Raw genomic sequence first — 10,813 nt, 5'->3', positions numbered from 1 at the left:
GCAACCAACGTGGCGAGCGCGCCCGGATGTTCTAAAATCTCCTTAGGAGTGGGGGTCGTTTTAGTTTCCCCGGAAAAGCACGTCTTGCCTAGAGCATATTCACTGACTGAACCATGCTCTAATAACGTGGCTGAATACAATGCATTGATAATTGGACTCAACTTTGCCAAAGAGCTGGGGGTCGAATACCTTGAAGCTTTTGGAGATTCTCAACTGGTAGTTAATCAGATTCGAGGAGAGTATGAAGTCAGAAATCAAGACCTGATTCCATACCACCAGGTGGCCATTGAGGTGGCAAGTTTGTTTGAAGAATTTTTCATCGAGTACGTTCCGCGTCTCCAAAATACATACGCAGACGCATTGGCAGCATTGTCAGTATCCTTGGCTCAACCTCCCGAAACAGAGCAATTGATTACAGTGAGAACTCATCAGCTTATCGTTCCAGTTTATGATTCGAATGCTAAAGAGGCATACTCAACAGGAGTTGAACCCGAAGTTCGAGATTGGCGCTTTCCCATTATCGACTACGTCTTACATGGTATATTACCTGAAGATGTAAGAGAAAGGGAATCGATTCGGCGAAGAGCAGCGAGATTTTATTACAATGCCACATCGCAAACGTTGTACTCCGTTGTCTATCCAATAAGGAAGCAGAACAAGCACTCAAAGAGGCGCATGAGGGGACGTGCGGTGCACATCAACCCGGTCCGAAACTCTGTGACTGACTTAGGAGAATTGGATATTATTGGCCGACTATGGTAAAGGATGCGGTTGACTACGCCCGACAATGTCAAGCGTGTCAATTACATGCAAATTATATGCATATACCTCCTGAGCATCTACATCCTTCGGCGACATCGTGGCCGTTCGAGACTTGGGGAATGGATATAGTAGGTCTAATTTTTCCGCCTTCGGTTAAAGGGGACCGTTTCATTTTGGCAATCACCGACTATTTCTCGAAATGGGCAGAAGCAGTTCCACTTAGAGAAGTAAAGACGACTGATGTTATCAAATTTATCAAACACCATATCATATATCGGTATGGTGTGCCAAGGCGAATAGTGCACGACAACGGTCCTCAGTTCGTGAGCAACACATTTATCAAATTCTGCGGTAAATTCAGGATTAAAGACGTTTCGTCAACTGCTTATAATCCTACAGCTAACGGATTGGCCGAAGCTTTTAACAAGACTATCATCAAAATTCTGGCAAAATTGGTGAAAACCAATAAACGAGATTAGGACGACAAACTCGGCGAAGCTCTCTGGGCTTATCGTACGACCGTCCGCACGCCTACCGGAACTACCCCGTATGCTTTAACATATGGGTGTGAAGCCGTCCTTCCATTGGAAATACAGATTCCTTCTCTCCGTATCGCTCTCGTAACGGGAATGACGACGGAAGAACATCATCAGAAACGTCTCGAGGAATTAGAGATGTTAGATGAGAAACGCTTGGAAGCTCAACAACAAATCGAGTTTTATCAAGCTAGAATTTCTCGGGCTTTCGATAAAAAGGTCCGACGACGAAGCTTTAAAGAAGGAGATCTAGTTCTCGCCGTTCGAAGACCTATGATTCTCACTTCTAAGAAGAAAGGCAAATTTGAACCTAAATGGGAAGGACCGTTTGTGATAGAAACAGTCTATTCGAACGGTGCATATCGCCTGGTTACCCAAGATGGCAACAAATTGATGATGCCAATAAATGGGAAGTTCCTGAAAAAATATTATCCGTAATATATTCAGGATAACCTGTGTAAAGCGGGAAGTTCCTAGAGAATCCTATATAGGATATTTCAGGATAACCCGAGATCAGTTCACTATTTTAAATGAGAAGCTGGTCATTTGAATAATTCATTGTTCTTTTACAACTTTTGTTGAGATGAGATTTAATGATAGTTAATCTTTCCTCAGCAAAACCTTGTAATATAATCATGGAAGATGAGATTTGATGATTTGTAATCTCACGCTATGAAACCCCCATCGGTCGGATTGATCAACGATCATCAGTATGTATCAGTCGACAGATTATTTCGTGTCAAATTCTTATGTTTAAAATCAAAATTTCCCACCGATTAGTTTGTGCAAATCAACAAACTCATTGTTATTTGCACCCTACTCCTATTCCTCACTTGGTCAAACCTTTAAACAGTTAGGACCAAAGCCAAAATCCCCTCTCGATTCGTTCCATGAACGAGAGGTCCACAAATTGAGCGATCAAACCTTCCTACAGTTAGGATCGTCTCAAAATTCCCACTTGGTCAAACCTTACTACAGTTAGGACCACAACCAAAATCTCCTTTCGATTCATTTTTGCGAACGAAAGGTTTACTTTTGAATTGAGTAATCAAACCTTATGAGATTCGATAATTTGTAACCTCACACCATGAAACCTTCACCGATCGGATCGACCAATAGTCATCAATCCGTATCAGTCAACAAATTATTGTGTCAAATTCTTATGTTTGAAATCAAAACTTCCCACCGAGTAGTTTGTGCAAATCAACGAATTCATTGTTATTTGCACCGTACTCCAATTCCTCACCTGGTCAAACCTTTAAATAGTTAGGACCAAAGCCAAAATCCCCTCTCGATTCCTTCAATGAACGAGAGGTTCATAAATCAAACGATCAAACCTTCCTATAGTTAGGATCGTCTCAAAACTCCCACTTGGTCAAACCTTACTACAGTTAGGACCACAACCAAAATCTCATTTCGATTCATTTTGCGAACGAAAGGTCTACTTTTGAATTGAGTAATCAAACCTTATGACAGTTAGGATTATTCAAACCAATCCAGATTCTCTAAGCGGAGATCCCACTTTGAGTTTTATCCCTTATTAGAGATAAGCCTACATCTAACACATGTAGCCTACATATTCAATATGATAGTTCAAAGTCTAAAAGAGTTTAATTCTTTTAGCGCAACGTTATATGTGAAACGGACTTAGATAATTCACATACTAGCCCGACTCAAACGGTAATCGGTAAAGGCATATCAAATCCGTTGATGGCTAAGGATTTGCCAAAAATTCTATAAGTATTATGGTTATTTATTCTAAACAAGAATGAGTAATCATAATAAAACCTCAATGAGCAAAAAGATTCAATATATTGAGCAAAAAGGTTCACTATGTTGACCAAGAGTTTTCAAACAAAGTTACAAAAAATGTATGTTCTCCAATTACAAAAGTTTATACTGACTAATCTGATTTTCAAGCTGCGAAAGCTCTAACGCACGAGCTTGTTCAAGTTCAGCTGCCAATTTGATTTTGAAGGCTTCTTCGTCAACGCTGTGAAGCGCGGCCACCTCTTGTTCCTTTTCAGCAATTATTTTATCTTGAAGGTTCAGTTGCTGTAACAGGTTGCCTTCAATATGAATCTCCTGCGTCAACTCAGACTTCAAGACATCATGAGCGTCCTTGGCCATTGCAAGTTCCTCCTCTAAGCGAGCTATTTCCGCTCGACTCGATTCTAAATCCCGGCGTAGGATAGCCTTGGCTTGTGTTCTTTTGCCAACATTCACCCTAAGTTGATCGCTGTGGGCTCTTAGCTGTTGGAGTTCGAGATTAGCTGATTTTTGAGAATCACGCCACGCTTGTAGCTTGGAGTCCATGTGAGAAGCAATGTAGGAAGGTACGCTTTCGGTGCGAAGACCCTTCAGAAGTTCAACATGTTGCTTCAAGTCAACCATGTAGGCGTTAATCGAATTAGCTAAATCATTATATCCTTCATCTCGGATCCCTGATATATAGCGGTCAAGAGGTTTCTTAAAATTTTGAAATTGCGATCCTTTAGAGAGAATACGATCAACCATAGAATTCAAAAAGGAGATGAAGCCGTCGAGATCAGAGCAAATGTCGGCTTTATCCGGATCCTCGTCTGCTAACAAGGCTTGGATGCGATCTGATAATGATGAGGAAGAAGCTGCGATGAGGGCAAATAAGTCAGTACAAGACATATATATGCATACAAGACAATAAACTAAAGCATACCAAGTTCAACGGAAGAGCCTCCAGCATGACTTGGTTCGCCCAAGGATGGCAGTCCGGATTCCTGAACAACCAAAGTTGGTTCAAGAATAGCAGTTGTTGATACACCCGCTACATCAGATGCCTTTTCAACTAAAGCTTCAGAAGATGGCGGATCCAAACCAAGAGGCTCCTTAACAAAGGATTCTACAAACAAAAGGATTACAATGAGCATAATAGAACGTTGGTCGGAAACTTGAAACAAATGGTGGGTAGAACTCACCAATTCTAGGCACAACATCGACCGACGTACCAACTTCTTCAGTTGGTCTTGCTTTTATTGTAACCGGACTAATTTGGGGAGAGGCGGTGACTTCTATCATCATAGGGTCCATAGGAGTAGCAGGTTGAGATTCGAAAGCCGATGATTGCAAATCGAACTCAGTTCCCGCCCATGGCACAAGGTCACGACCCTTCAGTTGATCAGACGCTCCAGTGATTATAGTAGTATCAGTTTCAGCAACTGGTCCTATAATTCAAACACTCGTATGGTCAAGCAAATTAAAATATATATATATATGGAATTTAAAGAACAGAGGCCTCACTCTCAGAAGGACCGGCTTCTGTTGAACCAATTCCAACATCTGAACCGGTAGCTGCACCAGAAGCTTTTTCTAATAAAGAATCAAGGATTCGCTGATGGTCGTCCTCTGAGATATTAAAGTCAAAATCATTAAAATCATTGACTTTGGTGGCATGGGTAGCTTCTCCTTCAGTAGGCTCATGCATTATGGTATCTACAAAACGTGTTGAGTCGTAAATGACACGTAAGTTTAAACAAATTTACTCAAGACAAAGATTGATTTTACCTTCGTTGGTCGGAACGGATTCGAGAGCTCCACTACTGGTACCTGCTTCTTTTAATTTGACTAAAAGGAGAGAAAGCGCACAGGTCATTAGAGGAGGCGCACAGTCCGACTCATTCATTTCTCGGATTTCTCTTCCGAGAGGAGAAAGATCAGTACCTGTGTCCGTAGCTGATGAATCAACATCAGGAGTGGGTGGAACACCAGCTGGTCCTTCTTTTAGAGCATCCTGCATTTGTTGGACAAAGCTGGTCTCTTCAGTCTCCATACCTCCGGGAGAAACAACATCAGCTGGCAACTCTTCTTCTTCTCGACTCCCTACAAAAGTTGAGCATGAAATAAGTTTGAGCGTTAAGAAGTATAAAAGCGATAAAAAACAAATAGTTACCTTGTTCATCAGAAGAAGTACTACGACCAGATGTCTCTTCTAGAGCAGGAAGATGAATGCGCGGTTTAGAGGCAGCTTTCTTTTGTTTCTTCAGAGGACGTGCATCAGAACCTTCATGACGATGTTTGGTGTGCATCAGAACCTTCGTGACGATGTTTGGTGCGTAACTCAGCTCGGGGAGAAGCTTGAGTTTGAGCTTGCGTGGAAGTTTGAGATCTTTGCCTACGAGCAAGAGGCACTGTATCCTCTTCATCCTCTTCATCGCAGCTGAGAACTTCTACCGTCATCCGGTTAGGATATTCCATGATGACTCTCTCTTTCCGTTTTTTCGGAGCAGCTTGTGATTGAGTAGGCGTAGCAGAAGGGCGTACAAGACCCCTTTCAAAGAAAGAATCGGGGATGCCAGTTGCTTCTCCAGAACTCGAACCAGTTTCATCCGCCTCCTCAGAAGTCTCCGTTTCCTCACTATCAAATTCTTCTTCACTGTCGGTTGGGCGGGCCGGTTCCTTTCCCTTTCTCGAAGATTCGACAGCTTCTTTTCCTCAACCAAGCCCTCGCACCATCGATAAGTCCACCTCGAAAGCTAAGGTGGCGGTTTGGATTGCCGACATATATCTGATCATACCCGAATTGACGGGCGAATCGACATGGGAGATAGGGTTCAATGTGGCAAACATCCCTTACTCTGAAGAACAGATATCCAGGTCGAATATTCATCAACCATCTGAAGCACCCGACATCCAAGATGGTACGATTCTGCCTTGGGTCTTCAGCATCCACTAAGGTAGTATTGTAGGTACCGGAGAACTGAGGGAAGCAGGGGAAGAATTCCCAACACTTGTGAATTTTAAACTGCCTCGTTATGTCGGGTTCTCGATGCCTGATCCATTTGCAATTCTCGAGACTCTGCAACAAAGGAATGCTAGAATTTGCCGTCTCAGGAGCTTCCATTAAATCTGGTCGGTGAAGTACTAACCAAGTCATCAGATAAGTGTAGGGTAGCTCCAACTTCGGAACGGACAGACTGGCGGAGGGTTTCTTTTTCTCCTGAGTAAACACGGAGATTAATTGCCGTAATCCACTATGAATATCGGCCACCATAGCGGGAAGCAAAGATAATTTGCGACCTGTAACTAGCTGGACGGCCGGATACAACACTTCCATTGGCATCGCATCTGCGGATTGATGGGGAACTACACATCTCTTTAACCATAAGGCTAGAAAACCCGCCAGCAGAGCAGTAGGGCTAATCGGAACACCAGCTTGCCACAGATAAGAGCGGAACTTAGTGCCGTGCAAAAATCCATCTTCTGAGCGCGAAGTATAAGATTGCGCGTTGGTTTTCTCTAACAGACGGTTAATTTCATCCGTACTCAAAGGAGACAATCCGCACACATCTGCCGAACGGACATCCAGGTTCTTGAAGAGGTAGTCAGCGAATTGTTTTAAGCTGACCTGAGGAGATTTCTTTCTGGCTTTGGGCTCCATCTCGGCCATGGCTATATGATAATGGCAGGTCAATTCCCATAAGGTGTCATGGGTTACAGTTGAGCTATCTTTCATCTTGTTCAGCTGATTACTGGTTGGAAAGAACTCTTGATAGGGAACATCGCCCATAGGCAAACCAGACACCTGCATCATTTCATGCAGTGGTAGTCCGAGCTCCCCGTTCTTGGTAAAGAATGTATTAGTGTCCGGGTTGTAGATCTCGAACAAACAGAGAAAATGACCTACACTAATCTGCAGGCCATGCATGCTAGCACGGATTGGGACATCCAACCCTAATTCTGCTAACTCTCGCCCCCAACGGTTCAACACATATCGGGTCATCCTGCTCCACCACCATTTGTCCCCAGAATAATGGACCCATCCATAACATCTAAAATTCTCTCTGGGTAATCTTTTTCCGCTGCCGCTAACCGGTTCTTCACGGTGTTGGCTTGCACTATCTTCTCATTCTGAGGTATATTGTCTTGTCCTAAGACACCCGGATGAAGTCCCCACACATGAGCTCTTTCACTGGAACCTGGGGTGGCTTCCTTCCCAATGAAACCATAATGAATACGCTCGTGGTTTTCGGTTAACCTCCAGAACATCTCACGTCCAACCGATAGGTTCCTGAACTTTAACAGTGAGTGATCTCGAGGGATAAAAGGCAGATATAAGAAGGATGACCCACTCTGGTGCAACCATTGCGCAGGCTTGCAGAAAACAATCTCCGGATCTTTCACCGAATCACCAAACAAGAAATCTGGCTTCCTTATACATTGATTCGAGTCTTGCTCCGAAATCAAGGTCGCATCCGTGATTAATCGTCGTAGAACACGACAACTACCTCGCTGGATTAATTCCCTAGCACTTTCACTATAGCCAGAGTTGAACTGGGGAGATGATTCAATTAACGGGATCCCCTCATAATAAGAGTGGGTCACGCTACTCCGACCCGTAACCGCATCAGCAGTAAAGATGGAAGAAGGAAACCGGACTGATAAAAGAAACATACACATAAATTGTGTAAGTGTAGCCCTAAATTGTAGAGGAAACGGTATATCTTACTCCATAAGATATAGTCGCTATCTCACAACAGGTGTGACGATTTCCCACCTACCACATGTATAAAAGAGATATGTGTTATTATGCATGGGCATTATAACGACATACCAAAATCTTTCTATACATGTGGGAGGATATGAAATCGCCCCTGTGTATTATGAAGTGTGTTTTGTCCAAGCAAAACAAACACTTTTAAGCGTCGATCCCCTCAAAGGAGGATACCGGCTCTTCTCGAGGGTACCTCAAAGGATACAAACGAGGATCTGCAAGCGAATACAGGTACATATAGATGAAACTGACGAAATACAGTATTTAAATCCGTGAGAGGGTGAAAGAGATATACCTCCACGTGAGATTGCAGCAGGGCCCGCCTCTTCGGGGCTCTGAACAGTCGGACGGCTTCGAGTTCCTCGAGCTCTACGCGGCGACATGATGAGTAGATGATCTACAAAGAAATCCAACGAAAAAAGGTCAGGGTTTTGAGCAAGAAATCGACCAAAACATCACAGAATATGGCCAGAACAGTGCATGTAAGGTTACAGTCAAAGAAGGTTGAAGAAAATCAAAGTTTTGAAGAAAATAGGCGAACAAACCTTCACAAATCGGAGTGAAATCTCCTAAAACCGAAGCACCACCCAAATCAGAAACGAAGAGAAGAAGAAGAGGTGAAGAATTGGTCGAAAATCGTTCGAAAATCGCCCAAGAATCACCCAAAAAATCGCCAAAATCCGACGTGAAAAAGCCCTAAAAACCCTAAGTTCGAGTTTTATACTCGCTGGCTCGCATCGCGAGACAGAAAACTCTGTCTCGCTCAGCGAGACAGAAAACACTGTCTCGCTCAGCGAGATAGAAAACACTGTCTCGCTCAGCGAGACAGAAAACACTGTCTCGCTCAGGAGACAGAAAACACTGTCTCGCTGAGCGAGACAGAAAATACTGTCTCGCCCAGTGAGACAGCAAACTCTTCTGTTTCACTCCATGAAACAGTAGATATTATCTGGGTCAAAAGCCAAATGCAATGCAGATGAATACTCCAATGGATACACGGGTCTAAACTGTATTCCTACCCTCAACAGGAAGTTTCTGGAGAATATTAATCAGAATATTCTTAAGGATAACCTGATGAGCTCTCAATGGATATATCAATTCAGTGATAAAAGCTGAACCCACAAGAGCAAATACCAACTTCAATTCAAGATCTCGACAAAGGTCAAGCGATAAACGCGACGCCTGGAAGACATTAGCTATTCTACAAAGAACTGAATAGACTAAAAGCAACAGAGATCAAGCATTGAAGCCATTCACAAGTCCTTTCACACGATCTACTCAACCAAGCATTGAAGGGATCGTAAGTAAAATCTATCTTATCCAAAGTATCCAATGCTCCTCTATAAAAGAATGAGTCTGGAATACTTTGGATGGGGTATCTGTAGGCGTCAAAAAATGCTAATAGATATCCCAAACATAGAGAAAATCGCTCAAAGGGATCTCATATTGAAAATCAAGGCAGGAATGAACTGTCTCGCCAGCGAGACAGGCTTTGCTGTCTCGCCAGCGAGACAGGCTTTGCTGTCTCGCCAGCGAGACAGGCTTTGCTGTCTCGCCAGCGAGACAGGCTTTGCTGTCTCGCCAGCGAGACAGTATTTGCACTGTCTCGCCCAGCGAGACAGTAAACACTGTCTCGCCAGTCTAACTTCATCGTTTGTTGAGTTTTTTCAGTTATGAACTCCAGAGGCTATAAATACCCCCCTAGGGTCATTTCTGACGAGGATCGAGCATATTTTCGAGCATTCCAGAGCAGAGAGAGCAGATTTGAGTTTTCATACAACGCCTTGAAATTAAGCTTTGACTTGATTTTAAGAAGAACGACTATCTTACTTCGATAAGATATCGTTTCAATTTCTCACTTCGATAAACGAAGTCAGAATCAGTAAACCCCCTCTTCACGATCTGTGATTCGGCGGTCCACGAACCAAAGCGTTCCCGGCACAGGCAAAGTCCCACGAAAACAAAGATCGATAGACGATTTTTGTGTTTGTTTCTCAAAAGTTGTAATTTTTGCTTTGTTGTGTAAAAGAGGTCTTATAAAAAGACTATTTCTTCGAATTTATTGTAATCGCTTGAAAATATAATGAATTCCTCAACAGAACCGACTTTTGACTCAAACAAATCCTTGCGCCATCCATCTACATTCGCTACAAAGCAAAAATAGTTTAAGATGTTTATGCAACAATAAACAACGACAAAAATTTTATCAACTAACTTATCAACAAAACCCTTTTATACACCCAACATTTTAAACTATAATCATGATTGACATGATACAAAAGTACTACATTGAAAGTTTGAAAATTAGCAATCATCTTTTTTTTATGTGAACATGTTAAAGGGGGGACCCTCAAAAGATATCTTCAATATTACAATCTTACAGTTACCCTCCCTCCCCCTACCTCCCTCAGTCCCTCGTGTGTTCAACCAAATCTGACTAAAGTGAGTGTGCTCAACCAAGTCTGATTCCATTGTGTGTGTGTGTGTTCAGTTAAATCTGATTCCAGTGCATGTGTATTAGTTCATAAATAAGTCATGTCAAAGGAAAATATTTTCATCTATTTATAAATATAAGAACAGACCTTTAATCTTTTCATATCTGATAACATATTGATAACTCAAGTAGATAGGATGGCATTTTGAAGAAGCATATTTGCAACTCATATAAGAAGAAATAGTGGCATTTTGAATAATTGAATCAGACTTAAGGATATATAACACAAGTCATGTCTATCAATACATGACCATGATTCTCAGTAATTGAGTAATAGGAAAAACCCACGAGTCATGACTAATGAATTTAATAAATAGAAAAATAAAGAAAATGACAGAGGTAGAACTACTTAATCCCCGAACAAGACGACTAGTGATACGAAAATGCAGAGGTAAAAACTCCTTAACACTTGTCTAAAGACTATAACAAAGTACACTGGTTGAAAGTCAATAGTAACAATTAAAAAAAGAGATTTGAAATTAAAGACATGGATTC

Source organism: Asparagus officinalis, chromosome 4, assembly GCF_001876935.1.
Source record: "Asparagus officinalis chromosome 4, Aspof.V1, whole genome shotgun sequence".
Taxonomy (NCBI): Eukaryota; Viridiplantae; Streptophyta; class Magnoliopsida; order Asparagales; family Asparagaceae; genus Asparagus; species Asparagus officinalis.
This window is presented reverse-complemented; position numbering follows the sequence as displayed.